This window comes from Porites lutea, chromosome 6 (genome assembly GCF_958299795.1).
Source record: "Porites lutea chromosome 6, jaPorLute2.1, whole genome shotgun sequence".
Taxonomy (NCBI): Eukaryota; Metazoa; Cnidaria; class Anthozoa; order Scleractinia; family Poritidae; genus Porites; species Porites lutea.
Window position 1 is genome coordinate 17,526,428 of NC_133206.1, and position 22,169 is coordinate 17,548,596.

The following is a 22,169-nucleotide window of genomic DNA, read 5'->3' on the forward strand; positions in this document are numbered from 1 at the left end:
GCTGGCACCAGGGTTGTTTCGTAATGTGGTGTTTTGGAGGTTTGTTCTAAACCAAATGATGGAAAGAAAAAAAATATGTCATAGGGTTGTCACAAACCACAAAAACTTTCCTTAGTGGCCACAGTAAAACTCACATCTGTCGCTGTAAACCATAGATGAGATGATTTAGGAATAGCGAATTAAAGGCCGCAGCACTATATATTAATTTACAATACGTCAGACGGCTAGTAACCCCTATGTAACGGCTACTAAGTCCATCATGGAACGTCCCGTTTAATTCTTTTATTCCACTGTAACTTTTGGAACTACGTGTAACAGGTTATAACCCCTGTTGATAATTTGAATCTTACGACCATGTATGGCGTCTACATATACAGTGCAATTAAACGACAGCATTTTTTTTTAATCGACTCATGCTATGTATTTGTTACACTGTATTTGTGTGTATACATAAGTCACACCTGAGTAGTGAAAATTATTTTAGACATCGAACCCTTCCACTATTTAAAAAACCATTCAAGTGACATTCACATGGCCATCCTAGTACGATATTGAGGTCTCTGTAGTCTCTGGAGTTCTTTTTTCTGTTTTTGTTCATTGAAAACCACATTAAGCCACCAGCATTTTTTGCAGTGAAACCAGGGAAGTGACATCGCTTAACTTGCATACAAATTATTGTCATTTCTAATAAAGTTACAGATACATTGTTCTCCTACTTACGTACACTTGTGTAAATGCCTTATATAGTGTGAAATAAAGAAAGATTGAAAAATTGAAAGATTTGGCTCTGAATTTCGTTACTCACTTGAACCAGTTGTAGTACTGTAACCAGTGACAATAAGATTCACTTTCTTATAAGTGCATCCCCCTCGGTTATATGCCTGGCAGTCATATCTCCGACCGTCATCTGGCTGTACTTTAACCAAATTCAGAATACAGGTTTTATTCGGGCGGGATTTTTCGTCAGTGCAGTTAGGCATCTCCAGATACGTTAAGTTGACAAACCAGTCCATTTTATACGGATAGTAGTAGTGGGAGTTTGCCCACACAGATGGCTCTTTCGGCCCCTTTGCAGTGCATGTCAGGGTAACATTGGAGTCCTTTTGCACCAGAATATCGTTGTGAAAACGTTGTGGATTTTCTGAAAGCGAACTGTCTCCATGAACAGTGGCAAAGAAGTCCACTTGTGGGGTGTCTTACATGTATTTAAAAGAAAAAGGTATTCAATAGGACAATTCTTATCAATAATACAATGTCTTAAAATGTTTTTTATTTAGTCTCCACCCACCCCCACACCGCAAGATCAAGCCAACAAATCAACAAGGATGAATCGTGGAAGCGGTGCGAACGCCAAAAGGTGAAATTTCCCCATCCTTAAGTCAGTGCCGATTCGGAGTGAAGAAGTGGTTTGGAATATTTCGTCTACTTTGTCCATAATTGTAGCTACAGGAATTTAGTCAATAGACTGCGAGAGTGTTATATTCTGGTGTGGAACGCGTTACACATACACGCGAGCGGTCAACCAACGATCTTCATGGGAAGAAGTCGTATATATAATGCCGATAAGAAAAAAACAAAAGTTGAGCTGACGTGAAAGAGGCGATCGTCGATAGCAGAAGGCTATTGCCAGTGAGATCGTAGATGAATCACCTTCAGTGTAACCGCGTACCAAGAATCTGCCCTTTTTAGCAATGCCATGTTTAGATGCCAAAATATAATCTCACTGGCTCCTACGGCCGGTCACTATTTATCCCCTGGGGGGGGGGGGGGGGGCGGAGGATTGTGTTTTTTTTTTTTTTTTTTGTGGGGGGGGGGGGGGGTCACTTGATTTTTAGGAGAACAAAAGGGGGGATCAGTCGTACCTGAGAACCCAAAAGGGGAGATCACTGAAAACTTTGGAAGGATCACGCCAGAGGGGGGACCGCTCAAATTTACTGGGAAAATGAAGACATTGGGGGGGCGGAGGGTCGCGAAAGTCATCAAATGTTATTAGGGGGGATCACTTCAGTGAAGTAACACTCAAAGGGGGGATGTTTCTCGTCACCCACCAATTCCAAACCAGGATAGAATATTTTGAGGAGAATTCGCGTAAATTTTCCATAATCAGAGGAACCTTTAACCAAGATTCAGCAGCACCACCAGTATATCAAGCTATGTCGAGAGTCTAGCTGAAGGCGGGTGGAGGTTGCAAAATATTTAGTTTCAAAATCAAAGCATTGTCTCTCCGTTTTTTGGGGAAACTTATCGAAGCTAGTATGCACGTATTCAGAGCTGAAGAGGAAGCTTTTCAACTTTCCACCTCCGCTTTTAGACTACCGAGTATCAAGCCTATGTGAAATCGTGTCCGTGAGTCACGCGCTGCTACTCACGAAATTTTTTTGAAAGAGTCGAAATAGCGTCGACTCCGCTCTATGCCCAACAAATCACAAACGCACAGCTGCGAAGCCAGTTTTGTTTACCTGATCGCTTGGTTATTCTAAATGAAGATAGAATACTACTCTCAAACAATTAGAAAAAAGGATTTTGCAAAAATTCCAAAAAATTCTCTGACTGCTGGGCATTTAGTTTTTTATATGACCCTTCTCGGCTGCCGAGTATATAGCCACAGCGTATATACATACAACAAAGTGAGTCTGTCTAACCGTAGAGTTACACTAATTGCACCAATAGAGAGCTGGAAACAACAACTTTTAACGTATGTCACTGTTTCTTAATTAGCCGTCGTTGTACGACTACGACGTGAAAATGGAGAAAATTACATCATTACATCATTGCCAAACGGCGAACACAAAAGTGATCAACTTAATGCCTAGATTTCAGTCATCTCCGAAAATAAACCACATGCTCATCACGTGACTCGTTTGCGTACAATGAAAGTAGTGACGATTCTTATCCCCAGCCTCCACGGTCTAGGAGTCCGCTAGAAATTTCTCGGAGTATATAGCCTACCATTTGCGTCGGTCACACGAAAAAAAACAGCAGAAAAAAAGAAAAGCCTGCATTTTTAGAATCTCGCTCGCTTACAGCAAGCTTATCAATTAATCAGTTCTCTTACTTCCATATGCTGTTTTCCCACAGTGCTGTCCCCAACTTTCCAATACGCTCGACCATACCACGAAAATTACCAAGAACGTGGTAAAATGCAGTCTTCGAGAAGTAGCCATTTTGCATCAAACTCAATCTGCAAAAATTCAGCAGTACTAATTACTCGTTGTAACATTTTAATTCCTTGCTTTCAAAAAGTGCAATATTTTTATAGCTTTTTTATCAATCATATGTTTTTTCCAAATAGTGACTTAATGATAATAATCATAATCATAAAACATTTTAGCAGAATGAACATTTAAGATATAAAAACTACTATAATTATAATAACAACATGGGTCCTGACTTCATCCTTACCTATTACTCAACGGATATTTTTTGCCCTTTTGAATCGCGTCATGCCTCTTTTTTTTAATCTGCGGACGAGAATCCTCATATCACTTTCGGGGTGCAAGCAAGGACTTGCTGAGGTTGACCTGGTTTTGATACAAACCTCTTTCCTTCCCTTGTGAAATGAATTCCCAGAGTTTTGGGAATTCCTAGGAATTCCAAGACATGCAAATGAGCAAAGATAAAAAACCTTGGAATATTTGGGAATACTTGGGAATGGGTGAAAACACCAGTGGGAATTTTTGGGAATTCCTAGGAATTCCCAGTTATTCCAGGTTTGAAGGAAACTGTTTTTGGAACTTATGGGAATTATTGGGAATTGCTAAAACACCAATGAGAATTTGTGGGAATTCCTAGGAATTCTCAATAATTCCAAGTCATTGTTAACTTGGGAACATTGGCTTAATTTTTAGGAAAACGATAAGTGTTCAAAGGTAATGAAAAGCGTAAAAAATTTTAATAATCATTTCTTTAATTGCCTATAACAACAAGGATTTCATGACATTAACCAGCATCTATATACAATATTTATTGCGGCTTAAATCTTTAAAAAAAATGAGCAACAATAAGCACGATACTGAAAGCTTAATTAATTCAAAGTGCCACTTCTCGTACCTGAGCTTTCCAAACATTTGCTCAACACGTTTTTCATCGCGGCATTGCCTAATAAAAGGTCATCGCTTCTTGAAAAAACAATACGAACTTTTCATCTCGCTGCTCAACCTCGATCCCAAGGTTCTCTACGAGGTTGCTCGCTGCTTATACCTCAAAACCGTTGGAATATTTTGTTTAGTTCTGAAAACGACCGCTTTTTTCAATTTGCTTATCATCGAGCAAAATCATCCGCCATGTTTGAGTTATACTGGTTACCAGTCTCCCCACTAAGTGAATTGAGTCATCACGTGCGCCTTTTTAACCAATGGAAAAGTGTGAAATGAAGTTCCGTTTGGTGAGTTTAAATTCACGCGGACTTTCATTAGCAAGAGCACAAGTATTTTGCATCCGAAATTGACGTTATTTTAAACGCGGATTGTTCAATAATTTTGTTGTTGACACATGAAACGTGCTTCCAGTCATGTCCGAGAACGATAAGTCAGCTGGATTGTGAAAGGTAAAGGTACGTTCCTGCTTCGTAATGTGTCTTCTGATGGTAACCACGTACTCAAATAATGAAGCTGGAGAAAAGTGTGGTGTATGAAAACTTTACCCCCCTAAAATAATTTCATATGAAAATTGTACCCCCCTTGCCGACAAGAATTTTTAAAATGCACCCCCCCCCCCCCCTCCACCCCCACCTTTCCTAGACCAAGGGTGCTTACCATTTGACAGAAAATTTCGAAAATTCCGGATGGAAGGTAAATGATAAGGTCACTTTTCGGAAATTCCAACCGAAAATTGATCATGAGGAGTACGTTTTGAGGTAGTCCGTTCATTCCCGTTCGTACAAACCAAACGGAATGTTGCTTACCATTAACCAATTCTCGGTTCCTTCTCGGTTCAAGACTCACGCTACACAAATTCGCCCTTTTTTGGATTCCAACTGTAACGGATGTAGCAATTCTGCGGTAAACTGGTATATCGCTTACCATTATGCTTTCGACTCCCCGAACGGATTTTTCTGTCAAATGGTAAGCACCCCAAGTTTTAAGATGACTCGATTTTCTCTCCTTCTTTGGACAATGACTTCAAATTAAAGCTAGATGGGGTTCTGGTAGTCTGGTTAGGTAAGAATAGTTGATAGGGTCCTGGGACAAGCTTGGTTACATAGCATTCAAAATGGCGGCTACCAAATCAAGTAAAGATGCACGTCAGGTGGGGCTCAGCTGGAATGAGAAACGGTGTGAAGTCCGAGAAAAGTCAACGAAGGGAAAGTATTTTAGATCTTCACTCCAGTGTCTTGATAATAATGAAATTTTATTATTGCTGGAGTCTATTTTGCAGAGGTCAAAGCGAGGGACGCAGACGAATTGTACAGTTCGAGGTCTGAGAGCAGTGCAAGAACATCTGATGCGTGGATATGGATACTTTCATTTGGAAGAAGCCTACAATCTATTTTCTTCATTCAGTGAATTTTCCTGTCCAAATAAAGAAGCCTTCAGAGATAAATTGCTTGATCCTCATCACGGTTTGCCTGTCTACAAAGAGTCGTCAGCGCGACTTTTTGGTTTAGTAATGAAGGAAAAGTGGTTTTTGTTTTGTTGTTTCAGTTATGATATGTTTTAACAACTACAACATATAATGTCAATCCCGTGTCTTAAAATTTCGACCACCCTCACACTTTGTACATTTTCAAAACTGACCCCCCAAAATTAACCCTTTTCAAACCCCCCCCCCCCCCCCCCCCCCATCTCTTTACTAAAGCTAATTCAAAGCACAAGCATGAGACCAGGTTTTCTTGGTCTGGGAATTACTATGTCCAAACTTCAATACCGAATCAAAATCAAGGTTCTTTTTCCAGTCGTGGAGCTTAACTTTGGAACGCAATTCCCAACGAATTTCGTCAACTCTCCAAAGGATGTTTTAAAAAACATTTTCATGTCTTATTGCTCTCGATAATGGAAACAGAGGATGATTATGTTGAAGCACCCATTCTGCTACAAAAAATCGAAAAATCTGCAGCCACGACGTAATGCACAAATAATTGATAGTTCTTCTCTTGCTTGTTTTGTTTGTTTGTTTGTTTTTTGTGTAATTCTCATCTATCCGCATAATTTATCTAGTTTACTTTAATATAATCTTCATAGCTTCTTTTAATTTAACATTTATGACTGCCGTAACCTTTCCAGTCTGCCCGCCTCGTCTAACTATTTCTATTTGCGGGCGGGGTCTGGCAAAACGATGTGTGTAAAACATAGTATATATGCATTCAGACCACGATTTCGTCTTTAAAATATGGCGGAATAATAGGACTGAAGCGACTTTGAGAATTTTTTGGCTCTGATTGTGAGTTACTCCTAACCAATTCTCAATGGGTACCACCGGAATATAAATATCAAGAAACATCTCATTCAAGATCTTATCTTCGATTAATGCCAGCTTATCGGATTTCACTGGGTTTTTCGCGCTAGAAACCAAACAATTTTTGCAATTTTTGCAATCCATTTTTGCATGGATTTTCACTTGCGTAGACTTTCACAGAAAGATTAAAACCAAAGTTTGCAGAAACTGCAAACGGTACCACCTGAAATCGTGACATCTCTCGTCTGCCTTTAAAACCACCAAAGTCTTTTAAACCAAGAAATACGATAACAACTTTTTTTGTTTCTTTGTTTGTTTTCCTTTGGTTTGGCCTGAACCCGTGAGGGGTAGACAGCGCATACAAAATTTCCAGAAAACGTCTTGGAAACTGAGCCAAAACAAATTCCTCCGCGACGCGGACGCCATCTTTCTTATTTTTCAAACTTGTTTCGAGTACTCTCGGACCATTTTGTTGTTTTCAGGTCATGTATTCTTCATTTAGAAGTGTCACGGCCAAAAACGGCAAAACACTAACCCCGACCCGGACGGGAATTTTTTGTTGACCTCAATGGACTGGGTATTCTACGCGATGTTTACGAGTTTGCTGTGATATCAGTGCCCACTTCCCATTGGGTGTTTCGCCTCAGCAAGAACTTCAAATTAAAAAGTACAACTTCCCAAGCGGAAACTGAAACTGACACTGCATCCTAATCAAGTTAAGGGTTTGTCGGCGTCACGACACGCAACTTGATTTCGACACATTTTTTCTACCAAATTCACGGTGATCTTGTTATACAACTATTTAACCTCGAGACAAAATTTGGTTCCGTATACTTTAAAACTATGCAGTCTTTTGACTTAAACAAGCATATTCTCAACCAACTACCGATTGCAACTTAATGGAAGGAAAGTTTTCCATAGGACCTTTTAGTCATAGTGCGATATCCTTCAATGACAACGCAATCGTAAGAAATTTCTATCCTGAGAAATTTTTTTTGCATTCTTTGAAGCTTTTCAAAGATTTGCCGCCAACTTAAACGAAATAGGATCACCTTTTACTAGAACCGCGCTCGACCTGTAGTCAAGCATATCATTCTGATTGCAGCGTAACTGACCCAATAAACTTTTATACTACTGATCATTTCCACTCCTTCTAAGCCGCGAAAGTTCATGCTCTAAATCCTGCGAACGTAGAAGCTGTGGACTCGTAGACTTCATTAATAATGACTGTAGTTTTCCTTTATCAGCTTTTTTAAGATTGATTTCGCTGTTATGTTTAAGTGAACCGATAGCTTTTCTCTCGTTCGCTGAGATATTATCTAAAGGAGCGAGCAAAATTGTTGAAGGAAGTTCAAGCTTTGTTTCTTCCAGGTGACATTCTAGGGCAACCGAGGTTTGAATCGGTGGTTGCCATGTGGATTTAACATGAAAACGGGATGTGCCAAGCTTTTCCTTTTGTCTGCGAACATATATCTTAAACTCATTTTTCTAGCGAAATTATTGAAATCCTTTATTAATACTGATTTATTGGAGCTTATTAGGAATAGGAGAGGTATAAATTCTGATTACAGCGTAACTGAGCCAATAAACTTTCGTACTGCTGATCATTTCCACTCCTTCTTAGCCATGAAAGTTGATCTAAATCCTGCGAACGCAGAGGCTGTGGACTCGTAGACTTTTGTAACTCTCTACGGAGTAAATTACTACTTGCCCGCGTAAGTGTTAGTCTTTTTCGGAGGCTAGGGCATCTCTACCTTTCAAGGAGACTACGGAATTTTATCCAAAGTCATTTTCTGATCCACTTTCTACAACATACTTTCGAAGTTATCTATATACTTCCAGCCTCAGTTATTTTTTCACTCTCAACAATAATCGAGTGATTTTCACACTTCGAAATTATAATTGTACATGCTAGTCCTGTCGGCGAAGCATTTCGCCAAAACATCACTTCCAACAAACATATTCACAGAGCGTTTTCCATTGCTCACAACGAACCGAGTGATTTTCCGCTTCAAATTTTGGGACAAATTAGCCTTTGAGGGAAAATTTTCGGCAAAACCTTACACATTGGATCACTAGCTCATGACCTTAACGCTTAAACAGGATCAAGATGTCCTCACACAACAGAGGTCATAGAAATCATCCAATCAGCTTCCTGTCTAAAGAACCAATTACAGGCTGGATCCTGTATGCTACGCGAAATCAACCGACTCAAGTTTTAGTTTGCGCACTGGCTCTCCTAGTGAGCTCTTGAAGGAAATTTGCATATGATCTCCTTTTACTAACCGCGCTCGACCTGTATTCAAGCATAATATATAGATTTAGCCAGGGCTAAAAGCGAAGCTCTGGTTAATAATACTTGTAAACAAAAAAAATTAAATCATGTCACGCTAAACCGGGAGGGCAATGAAAATAACGTCAAGATTAGCAAAAAAACAGATTGCACGTGCAGCACACTTTTTTTTCTGATTAGGAAAAAAACAAATTTGCACGTGCAGCACGCTTTTTGTCTTTCTTTGCCGTTGTTTTGCACACCTACAACGCTGTTTTGTAGGACTTAGGGCCTGTTTACAAGGAGGTGGGGGACCCCAGGTAGGTGAGGTAACTCGCTTAGGTGAGGTAAGCCGGCTGTCAATATAATCTCTCATTTTAATTTGATCACGTTTACATGATAGGTGGGGTGACCCGCCAAGGCGGGTAGCCCGGTCTACCAGACCGGGTTACCCTCTCAGCCGGGGTCAAATTTTTCCATGTAAACGTCTCAAGGTGGGGTAACCCGCCTAGCCGGGGTCGGATTCGTGATACATCAAATTCGCGCAAAATTCACTTTTGCGGTGGCTTTGCATCATTATTAAAGTTAACAATAGAAAGCCATTGCACTGAAGATTGCAGCAAGAGCAACAAGGGAGTGTAGAAGTGCATTAATCGCCAAAACACGTGGTTTGTCAGCATTTTTCTTGTTTACGTGCAGTTAGCGACCATTCAATAATCTTGAGAAAGTGCACCCCGGGATGGCGGGGTTGTAAGATTGCATGTAAAGGAGGGTTATTTTTTACCTCACATAAGCAGGTTACCTCACCTACCTGGGGTCCCCCATCTCCATGTAAACAGGCCCTTAAACGTACACATTATTTTTATGGAGGAACAGACGGACGGTCGGGCGGTCGGTGTACGGTTACGTGATTACCAAATTTTCTCGAATGGGTAGTTTACCACATTCTTTATCCATGGTGCTCCGCGGCGCTATCATTCTCATTACAGCGTAACTGAGTCAATAAACTTTTATACTGCTGATCATTTCCACTCCTTCTAAGCCGCGAAAGCGAAAGTTGATCTAAATTCTGCGAACGTAGAAGCTGTGGACTCGCAGACTTAGTTAAAACTTAAATTATACTTATAAATCAACAAGAGGAAAATCCATTAATTAGCATGATGGATTAAGAATATAGAATAAACCAAAATAATAATTATTATATCAACAAACACATACCAGGTTGAATGAATTGAAAACACAAGGATATACGTTACTTACCAGTTGGGTTGAAACAGTCAGAAACTTCTCATGGATCTACAAATTTTAACTTCGCCAAGAGTGGAAAAGAATTACAAAGTACTTTTTTAAGTCCTACACGAAGCGACTACTCCAGTGGGTGGGAACTTGAATTCCTGACTTAAAATTGCAACTTCCCATGCGGAAACTGAAACTGATACTGCATACTAATCAGCTTAAGGGTTTGTCGACGTCACGACACGCACCTTGATTTCGACACATTTTTTTTCTGCAAAAACATGGTTTTCAATTTCTCTTATTGGAGCGATGGTAAGTGCCAAGAGAAATTGAAAACAATAAAAATCTGGAAAATTTGGAGCCTATTAGCATACAAGCTGAAAAAGTAAATCGTGAGTGAAAAAAAAAAATTGCCCCGAAGGACTTTGACATTCAAACTCGCTTTGTCCTTATGAACTCGAGAAATAAGTTCAATTGGTTAGTGTATGAAGTGTTGCTATTGGAGAATTGATCATGTCCAATAAGGAATAAATTAGAGCCAAACTAATTTTGCTTAACTTTACATGATTGTATTTTATCATAATTATTTCGAGATCAAATCGATTGTGACGCCACACGCTCTAAATTATAATTCCTCTGAAAGACTGTTCCAGGTGTTCAACCCACACGCTTCTCTCTGTTTTTGTTTTGTTTTATTTTATTTTAATTTTTTTTCCCGCTCACTTTTCTTTGCGCCGTCTTCTGACTATCTAAACGGCTGGAACGGGCTATTCGGGTATGATAGCGTGGATATATCACAACGTAAAGCTGTTTACCAAGAAAAGGTTAGACGTGTACCAACTGACGAGGGTGCTCTATGTCTAGCAGGGTCACTGCAGTCTCCGTCAAATATCACCAGACACGTTTACAGACTTCAAATTTGTCTGTTTTTGCAAAAAAAAAAATTCATAAGACCTTTGAAGCTCTCGCATAGTTCTTCCTTCTTATAACGGCTGCCCTGATAAAACTGATGAGTTTTTACTCTCCGCTAACAAGAACCATTCTCATACTTTGGCTTCAGTAACGAACACTTATCGACATGTTTACCTTTGTTTTTCATTGGTAGGTTCAAATGCAACCAACGTTTTTATTTATAGACCGATCAACTGTTCCCTTCATCTGCCACCTGCTGCTTTCAAAAGGTTTATTAACCAAAACGAAACCGGAAAACAGAATACAAATTCAACAGACATACACTTCAGAGTTTTGAAGCTGTTGAAAAATATTGAACCCTTCGGCAATTATTGCGTTTTACACATACATAAACTAATATTTTTGTTTTAGTATTGTTCCTGTTCATTTATATATTGGCTCACTTTACGGAAGTACCAAAGCAAACTGCGTGGGTCGTGACTTCACGCTGCTTTATATTTGCTGAACTGCATATTTTAATTTTATTTCGTACCAAAAAATGGCTAGTGAAAGGGTAACGCAACTTCGTTAATACAGGATTGTCTTAAATGATAGCCGCTTGTGGGGCCACGTAAAAAATGTTGAATAAATATTTGACAAACATTACATATGCATAGTTAATATAAGCAACCAAAACTGTGGCCGGAGGCTAACATATGGCTATTTACAAAGAGGAGTTGAATTCAGGATGACTGTAGCATGCAAATGATATGAAAATGGTCTGAAATGCAACATCTGCGGGTAAAGCTGGGGAGCCAATTCCCAAGTCTTACGCCTGCCGTGCCCCAACACAGCCGAACATAAAACGCGCGTAACATAACGGCAATTCTCAGCGACAAAGAAGCTAGTGGGAAACTTGTTACGCGTCTTGGGATGCACTCTTAAAAACTCCTAGGGGTATTCTTCTTGCTCGGTTTCCTCAGTACATATGATAGAGCAAGAGGATAAATTATAATAAGGCAGATTTGCAAGCACATTCAATTTTCTATTAACACTGAGCTATAAGAAAAAATGGAACAAGATCTCGTATCTTGGATTTTCGATTTGAGGTCTTACGGGGCGCCATTTTCGTGGTTTCCATTAAGGTTTTGACCGAAATTCAATCCGCGTTTAGTTTGCATTAGCATTGAAATGATATGAATCTAAAGCCGATCAAAAACACCATTCAGGTGATAAATTAATCTTGCACTTTACACAAATGAAGAGTAACACAGGATGAAAATTCCAAGAGCATCATGTCATAATCATCATAACATGGGCGTTGCAAGTCATTATCAGTCAACTATTTTTTCTCCTGGATAAAGCCTCTAAATGCCGCGGAAGGACATGCAGAAAGCCATTAGTGACCACATCCTCTTAGGCCAAGGACGGTCAATACGTGGCCGGAAAAGCGGACTTTTACGCCTTAAAATCAGTAACTGAAACAGCCTCAGTCGGAAATCCGCTAGGCTTAGTTACAACAAGAATCTCCAAAAGGCGATTTTAACTGTACTGCCAATTTGCCTGGTTTAGAGGGTGGCTGCACCCACTCAGACCACCAGGCTTGTCGCTGACGATTGCGTGACATAACATCTCATGTGTGAGCGGTTAAACATTTACTAATTTGAACATTGTACCCTTTTGGAAGACGTTCGTAACAAGAGAAATGAGTACCATTTTTAATGAATATTATTATTAATGAATAAAAATATGAAGTGAGACATTCTCAGCAAGAAACAATGACCGTACTTTTTTTCACGCACCTCTCCCCAAATCCCTCTGTCCCGACTAATTTGACTTAAGCGGAAATTCCAAAAATTATTGTTCTACAGGTCATAAAACGCTGTTAATACTGTTAATAACTAGCGGTACATTTCTCAATTCTGGTTCTAAAAACTAACAAAAGAAAATTAAATTAATGTTTTGTTTTTGTCTGATATTGCGTGATAAAGCCTTTCTAACTGTCATAGTGAATATATGTATATAAATTTACATGTAAATACTTGTATTCTGGGTATAGGACGTATTTCGTAGAAGGGCTCAATTCATTTAATTGAAGAGCATTGCGACGACAACTGAAACTTACGTCGGACTGGCAACAAACTTTAAGGAACGTTACAGAAACCATCAGTCCTCCTTTCGACGCTCGAACAGAAGAAATGATACGGAACTCTCAAAATATACTTGGACTTTACAAGACTCTAAAAAAACATTTCCAGATAAAATGGACAGTTTTAAAGAAATGTAAACCCTATAGCAACATTAGCAAAAAATGTAATCTTTGTCTTTATGAAAAGTTCATCATCATTTCTGACAAAAAAGCTTTGTAGCCTAAACAGGCGAAACGAACTTGCGATTTCATGCCCTCACAAAAACAGATATGTACTTCAGAACTCTACAGTAACGTAACTAAGACATAATCCATCTGTTACCTAGATACAATCTCTTAACGCATCCCTATATTTTACTGCCAGATTTTAATTTTAATGGTCAATCGTTGAAGTTGCCTGATGAGTGTGGTCCTACAATTTCTGAACATACGAAACAGCACTGTCGCAATAGACGATCAATGATTACTCCTGAAGCCTGAACTCCTGTGATTATTAGCTGAGCTCTGCGCGCGAAGCGCGCCCGCGGAGCACCAAGGGTAAATAAATCTACCCATCCCAGAAAATTTGGTAATCACGTGACCGACCGACCGACCGACCGACCGACCGTCCGTCCGCACCACAGGCAGACCAATGCAAAATTTCGGGCAGTCTGTGAGTGCATAGTTTTTGGCGCGAAACCAAAGGGCCGCCCGCGTTTCGTGAAGCATAAACAACTGAAAACTTCAGCGAAGTCAACTCAGAAGAAAAAGAAATTTTTCGTATCAGTTAAGCACCGCGCAATTCCGCAATTCTTGATATCTTATTGATTATGTCCTCTAGTTTGGAGTAAAGAGATAGAGAAAGGCAGAGAAAACGAGAAAGTAGGCGGCAAGCAAGCCAAGCTCAACGGGAGAGGGAGCAGCAGAGAGTTAGAGCAGCGGGAGAGGGAGCAAGAGAGAAATAGAGAAAGGAGGCGCAATTTTACTGACGAGCAACGGGAGAGGCAGCAAGAAAGAAACAGAGAAAGGAGGCGCAATTTTACTGACGAGCTACGGGAGAGGGAGCAAGAAAGAAGCACAGAGAGAAGGCGCAGTTTTACAAACGAGCAACGGGAGAGGGAGCAAGAACGAAACAGGGAAAGGAGGCGCAATTTTACTGACGAGCAACGGGAGAGGGAGCAAGAAAGAAGCACAGAAAGAAGGCGCAATTTTACTGACGAGCAACGGGAGAGGGAGCAAGAAAGAAGCAGAGAAAGGAGGCGAAATTTCACTGAAGAGCAACTGGATAATGAACGAGAAAGAGTAAGAGAAAATAGACGCCGAACTAGCGACGAGCGGCGAAGAAGGGAGCGAGAAACAGCAAGGGAAAACAGGCGTCGTATAAGCTTAAGCTTAAACGAAGACGAACGGGAAGGAGGAGAAGGTGAGTGACTTTCTTCAAATTTTTTATGTATCGAATGCAGGGCGTTTTGTCTTTTCTAAAAACGTTAAACTCATACAGAGGTTATCTGTTGTTTTGTTTGTTTAACCAATCCGAGCTTACGTCACTTTTCACGTAGTGTCGAGTTTCAGAGAAGATGAACATGAAGTCGGAGACCATTTTTCTCCTGTGGTTTGCTGCGGTTAAGCTGTTTTGACCTGTGTTCAAGTTCGTTTAGATAAAGAGAAAGGAATTTAACAAAGATATTACATTATAATGCTCATCGATGTATTCATTATTCAATCTTTTTGGTGCGGAAAACCCAAGGTAATCTTGAAATTGTGCAAGTGATGTAATTTCATCAAGAATTTACATTTGCTTAACCATAATCTGCCTTTTTGTTCTGTCCGTTGCGACCGTGCCTTGAATCGCTGAATGAATGAAAACTCCTATCTTGAATTTTATTTGTCATGTAAGCTTTTAAAATTTGGCGCGACTCTGGCCTCCGTGATAGGAGAAAATTATTTAGTGTTAGAGGATCCCGTGAAAGCGTTGTATTCTCACAAGTGTAAAGTTGGGGTATCACTGTTTCATCCTTGTGCCCGGCGGACACTGTAGATTGAGACTGAAAATGTTTTACCCTGGTTTTCCCAATGCTTGTTGAAAGAGCTCATTTGATGCAGATTGTTCGGGTTCATGCATGCCCGTTGTTTTCTTTGTTCAGGGTAAACAGAATTTAAAGGGCAATTTGGCTGGCTAATCTCCCTTATGCAATTGAAATAACTTTTCTTTTCTAAGTATTTAGGCTTTTCCCTGTTGTAGATATCTATCTTCTTATGTTTTATGTAAATTAAAGGAGGTCATAAGCCAGTGCTCGAAATTGTTTTTGCCGGTCATGTTGACAGGGGAATTTTCGCGTTAAGGTCATGTGTTCTTTTTGACCAGACCCAAATTTACCTGCCAAACAAATTATAGCGGGGACCGGTCAAAATAAATTTAATGTTCCTTCTCTATACGTCAGAAACAAAAGCAAGCGCACTTTAAATGCAAATGTCCTTCGCTTGCTTTTCTTACTACGTTTGCTGCACAAAACAAATGTAACCCATTCGCTCCTGGAGATTTTGCCGAAAAACGCGTTTTGAAGCAAATCGAGTGGTTTTCTGGTCACTGTCGTGCTATAAAGAGCTAAAACTTACCACAAACCGGTTTACAAGTCGTACACTTGATGGCCTTCTCATCCAGATGCAAAATATCAGCTTGCGAAGTTCGGGCATGCGCAGAAAGCAAAATTTCGACAGTTTTTGGGTTTAAAAGTGACACAGCAGTCTTGACTTTTACTTTTCGCTTTCTCTCCTCCCCTCTTTTTTCGCTTTTCTTGCCTCATTTTTTTTTTCTCTTGCTGGGCATTTAGTAGGCTTCATTTTGGTGGGAATAGTTTTTAGGAAAACTTTTAGGATCTTAGGATTAGGTGAAAGGAAAGGTAGGTGGGCAATGGAACAAGATTTTCATGGAGACTTTCAGGTCAATGTTACGTGGTTTTTTGCCTCTTTCTCCGGTGTCCTTGACTGAATTGTGCTCATTCTGGTATGGTTTGAAAGATCTCTTCACTCTGCACAAGCTAGCGGACAAAGTTGTCCTTGACCGTTAAAACTGATGACGTCACAAAGGGTAGAAAGGACGTGGATCCGCACGGGCGGTTACGGGCGGTTCAGGGGCGAATGGGGTAATATTCATTATAAAACTGCTCCTCGTTCTAATGTCACAAACGAGGGCACGCGCGCTTCAAATGTAACAATCGCCTCGTTTTATATAAGCTGTCAAATTTTTCGCAATAAGCACGCAGTACTTTGTATAACCATGATAAACATGCTCTATATCAATTTAAGTTTCCTCTTTCTATACGCCAAAAACAAAAGCAAGCGCACTTTAAATGTAACTTTTCTACGGTAAAACCGTAAGAACAATCGTCTGCAGTTTATGAAATAGGAATGTTGATGCGAACATATTTTCACAACGAAGTGTAGTCGTCAAATACTACTTAAAAAGTACTCTTATTGGTTAGAGACTTTTATTCTTTTGGTGGCTCCTAAAAGAGCCTATTTGTGTCCTGCAGTGCAGGGTTTTTCCTTCTTTTATGATTTTTCTTGGATTTTCTAGGTTTTTCTGCTGCGTCTTGTTGGTGCTATGATTACTGTTTCGGTAGTCCATTTAAATACAAAAGTTTGCTGTGGTCTACGTCAAAGTAGAACTTCTGCCTTTGACAGGTATCTGATGGTCTCTCTATATTCGTTGACCCAAGACATCTTCCCACAATAGTAGAGTTATGGTTTCTCAGTATTATATTCAACAGTGGGAAAATGGTTGTTTGAGACCACGCGTTAATCTATATGTGTGATAGTAGCAACACGTAGCAACCAATCACCATCGACTGTTTACTAACTTTAAGCATTTCATTTTGTCACACCTTTCTGTTTCTTTAATTTTTTTTCACATCTCATTGTTAATATATCATCAGGGCATTTATTATTCACATTTTATTTTTTCTCACATCCTCTCTTATTATTGTTACGCATCATTTTCCTGCGCACAATCTAGCTAGCAAAACGTCATTTTCAACGTGGAATCGGCGGATTAAAAAAAAAAACTCTCATCTCCTACGGGTCCTTACCATCATAATTTTCTTTCTTGTTTACGATCACTGACATCTCAAAGTTGTAAATAATTCCAAATATTGACCTATCCGAAACACAAGTGACAACATAATTTTTTTGCAATTAACCTTTCCTATGATGTACCTGCTGCTAAAAATGCTACATAACCCACAATCTAGTACATGTAGATGTTCCGGTTCAATTTTGTGCAGTGGATTAATTTTATCCTTGGTTTAATTCATATTTCCCAAATTAGTCTTGTGCTATAATGTTTGAAAAGGAAGAAAATACAGTTCAAATCAAGAGTAACATTTCACCAATTCACATAAGTTATAACCCATAATATGGTTTGAAATATTCGGGTCGCCAACTTTGACACCGTAAAAGGTACTCAAGAAAAAATGCGTGCTGAAAAAGGGCAAAAAGTGAAGAAAGTGAACACTGTAATGCAGTTAGTTACGATAGAATTTTAGCCGAGAGATTGTAAAATATTGCACTTTGGACACTGAGTATACATAACAGTCAATGTAAAATTATCATAATATTTGCAATTACACTACCTCGAGTTTCCACCATCATAGTACTAAATATCTCTCTTATAATTTAGTCCTAAGTGATAGGGACCCAATGATCGCCAACGCGAACCTCGCGCACTTTACGGACCGAAGAGAGCTCTTCACAAACCGTATACCCCTTTCGTCGGTCCGTACCGTCCTTACAGATCGAAAAACGGTTAATACCCACTCTTGCCATGAAAATATTCATGAAAATAAGTCCCTCTAATGAGATGCGATTTACGGACCGTAAAACACTCTTTACAGACCGTATAGCCCTTTTGTCGATCCGTTCGATCCGTACGGATCGACAAACCGTATATAACCACTCTTGCCATGAAAATATCCTAAGTCCCACTAATGAGATGCGATTTACGGACCGTAAAACACTCTTTACAGACCGTATACCCCTTTTGTCGATCCGTTCGATCCGTACGGATCCACAAACCGTATAAAACCGGTCTTGCCATGAAAATATTCTAAGTCCCACTGATGAGATGCGATTTACGTACCGTAAAACACTCTTTACAGACCGTATACCCCTGTTGTCGACCCGTTCGATCTGTACGGATCGACACATGGCTTATACGGACTTTTATATCTTTTAGACTTGATAAAAATCAAAGAGAGCTCGCGGTATCAGTTGAGATCATACCGAGGCATACTCCTAATGGACAATACCTATAGAACAAAAAAGACACTCGGGGATAGGGCGTGTGAAAATGCTGCGCCCAAAGTATGGAACCGACTCCCTCTAGAAATTGGACAATGTCAATCATTGAACATTTTTAAAGTTTTACTGAAGACACATCTTTTTAAATTAGCTTTTTATTAGTTCTTTTATTAACTCATATTTTACTTTTATTGTTTTCCGAAAATTGTAAATTATTATTATTATTATTATCATTATTTAGATTAGCCATTTATTACTTTAAGATTTTAGTGTTGTAATGCGCATTCGATCATATCTTTATCGCATGCTAGACTGCGCAATATAAGAAATAAACATTATCATTATCATTACCTTGTTTTGACAGCTGTCAATTGATCACAACATTGATGTCCAATGGATGTGTGCATTATCAGTTTTCCTGCGCTCTCAAACTAGCTAGAAAGTATGAGATTGAACATTGATCGCGATCTAGTAAAACAACTGGTCAGCGGACAGCTTCCAAATAAATCACGTCACCTTGATGAGTTGACACATGAGCCCTCGATATGGCAAAGTGATAATGGTCAGTGGCTATCCTGTTTTGACAGCTGTCAATTGGCCATATATATTGTGAATGGCCAATGGCCAATGTGGATTTGCCAAGACACGCCTGAGACACCCCTCCCTTCGTTTTGATAGTCTCCCCTACCCTACCTGTACAATCTGTAGACGCGTACGTACGAACGTACGTGCGTACGCTCGGTCAGTCAAGTGACAACCAAACGAAAAGAGGTTGCCCATATTCTATGAGTATGGGGTTCTGTCCCACGCGCGGTTCGCGCGCAAGGGAGCCCCGCTATTACATCCCTACCTTCCCATAACGGCCACCTCTCCACAACGGCCATTTTCTTCTGTCCACAAGGTGGCCGTTGTGGAGAGGTTCGACTGTTTGAAGGATACACTACCTAACCTCCAGTTCCATGCTATCTGTTAGTCAGGAGAAAGAATCCAGGGTTGGTTTTATACACCAAGGTGTTGTATCACATAACATTCATGTGATTCAAGCCATGGATGCATCGCCATCATGGAAGTAGATATTTTTGTTATTTGCGGGGTTTGATGAGGCAGTTCATTAACTGGATCTAATTTCATTAAAAAATAAGTGAAACAAATGCAATAAACAAGGGAATAAAGGAAAATTGTATCAAAAGACGTCAAAATTATTTGGATATTAAATAATGTTGATGCACATATTACCACGCAATGTGCGATTAGTTTCATATGAATTAATAGGGTTAACCATGCCATTTTTAAAGTCATTTGCTTATTCTATGTAACTACGTTTCATTTTCTTTGATTATTTCGGAAAAATTTTCGGTTTCGAACGAAAAAAACTTGGTGACTATTTTTTTTTCTTTTTTTTTTTTTTTTTTTTAATATTTAGGGGCGTTGCCTGCGTACTGGTGATTTTCAGTTTCCGAATGATGCGTTGCTTTTAGTTTCAAAACTTCTTATATATACACCAATGAAATATCAAACAGATTTTGGCGGCGAAAGTGCAAGTGATTTAATGTAACCATCGCAGAAGTAATATTTTTACGTGTGAAAATGACATGTTTAAATATTCCCAGACTTTCACTCAACTAAACAGGGACTGCCACTGGTTGATTCTTGGTCACACGGCCCTGACTAACATCAAATGTATCCCGATCGCGGTACATTTGTACCCTGCTCGGGATACATTACAGCACGTGATCAAAGTATGGTGGAAAGTGGTGTGACAGAAGGCGGGAAAAACACTGCCAGTTTTCTTTTTCGTGAATGAACACGACAAGTCTCAAGCTAAAAAGCAACGATTTTCAAAAGTTATCCCCGAAGAGAAACAGCAGCTATAGTAGAGGAAAAAGACGGAGACAATATAAGGAAAGTACTTTGTAAGTCGTTTATTTAGTGATATTGAGAAATAAATTTGTGTTCTTATAAGTATCGTTTTGATTCGCTCCGGTTATTCTTTTGTTGCTGTTGAAGTGAAAGTCTAGAAGTACAAAACAAAACACTTAGGGTCGGTTATTAGGTCTAAAACGAAGTCGAACTTAAACCGCGGTTTAGGAAATCTTTGGACCAGCAGATCTCTTGCTTAGCGGGTCAGCTTTTCTTACCAACGCCATCATATCATATGCTTTCATGAAGCTGTTAACAAGAAATGGTGTTTAGATAAAAGCGTACGGAAAACTGAAAATGGCTTAGAACGGGGTTTTGTTAAACACTGGCTAAACCCCGTTTAAATAACTGGCCCTTTATGTCAGGTCCCTGATGAAACCAGCGAGTTTTGTTTTCCCTCGTGTCCTGTCGCCTCGGGAAATATCAGGACTCTCGGGAAAACAAAACTAACTGTTTCCCTCGGGATCTGACATTAAGTGTATCTTCTGTTGTCGGGCCAAAGTTCACCTGGTATCTTCACTGGTGTTTATGCACAGGAAGAAATAATAGAATTAATTTGTTTTAAAGCTTACCTAAGGATACACAAAAGAAGTATTTAAACTATCTTTAATTTATTTACTAAAGACATGAAATACACTTTTCATAGACTTTAAGGTGAAAATTAAAGGCTAACTTATGAACCATTTCATAACCGCTTTAAGTTAAGAAGAAAGGTAACTGAAAGGTTCATTTCATAAACTTTAGGAACTGCTCCTAAAGCGTTCTAAAGTAACATTTAATTAATCTTTTGTGTCAACTTTAGTATAGCTTTAATTTTTCAAAAATGCTTGCTGGTATATCTTTGCTTTGCCTTTAATTCTACTTTAATGTAGTATTAAAGACTCATGTCATCTTTAATTTGTCTTTAATTCTATTTTAATGTTTTATAAAAGCCCCAAGTCATCTTTAATTTGTCTTTAATTTTATTTTAATGTTTGATAAAGGCACCAGGTCATCTTTAATTTACCTTTAATTCCATTTTAATGTTTCATAATACCCCGCGTTTGTCATCTTTAATGTGCCTTCAATTCGATCTATTTTAATGTTCATTAAAAGCCCCAAAGAAGAGAATAAGATAAAGGGATTAAAACTGGGGTATCTCAGCTTGTCGGAGAAAAATATCATAAGTTGAACACTGGAATCCATGACTGCATGGTTCCTCTTAAAGAAATAAATAAATACAGTGAAACAAAACAAAATCTACTTTAAAATCAGTTTATTGTCAATAATGTCTAATTCTTATTTTGAAATTATTCACTGCCTACTTTAATGGGAAAACCATTTTGTGGTGAAAAAAAAATAGACCAAGGACCACAAATTCAAAAAGTTAAAAGTACCTCTTTATCAAATAGGTTTGATGATCGTTAATTTATAAAATAAATTCACAACACTGTTCATTGTCAACTTATGAAGATAGTCCTGCAATCACACAGATGAAGTGGTTGAAGTATCAAGATCTGTTGCTTGAGCATTAAGGGCCCATTCAGGAATTTCAGGAGGGTCACGTTCCTGACGGCTCCGTACAGTTCTAGGCACAATCCTGTCACGTGCCCTCTTAGACGGCCTCTTGTTATACTTTTTATCAAGCTGCTTTTTGATTTTTCGCAGAGCTGTGCTCTAGCAAGGGAGCTTTTTGATCTTATAACTGGTTAGTGCCTCCTTGCCATCTTCGTCAGCTTCATAACAGCTATCCTCTCTGTTCATTGTCTCCATCAGGAGGACCTCTTCTTCCATTCTCATGGTTGTCTCCCCATTTCACCATTTCTAGGGCAGCTGTCCTCCTTGTTAACTTCTAAAAGAAAGAAAAAAAATAAGAGTAGGTGGTGGGCCAGAACTCATTACAATACAATCCAACTGATTCCACCATTGGATATGTAACAAAAGAGTATAATTAGATGAGACTTGAACAATATCCAGACTAATCTCTCTTATTATTCTGTACATCACAAAAATTAAATCTTATAATAAATTGTTGTTTTTTGAATGAAAAGA

The 22,169-nt window shown here is 39.1% G+C and overlaps 1 protein-coding gene across 1 annotated transcript in view; it reads right to left on the reverse strand.

Annotated features, from left to right (window-relative positions):
- The window catches only part of LOC140941693 (uncharacterized), a 60,494-nt gene that overhangs the window by 34,714 nt on the left and 3,611 nt on the right, over positions 1-22,169 (reverse strand). The gene's annotated exons all lie outside the window — the stretch shown is intronic.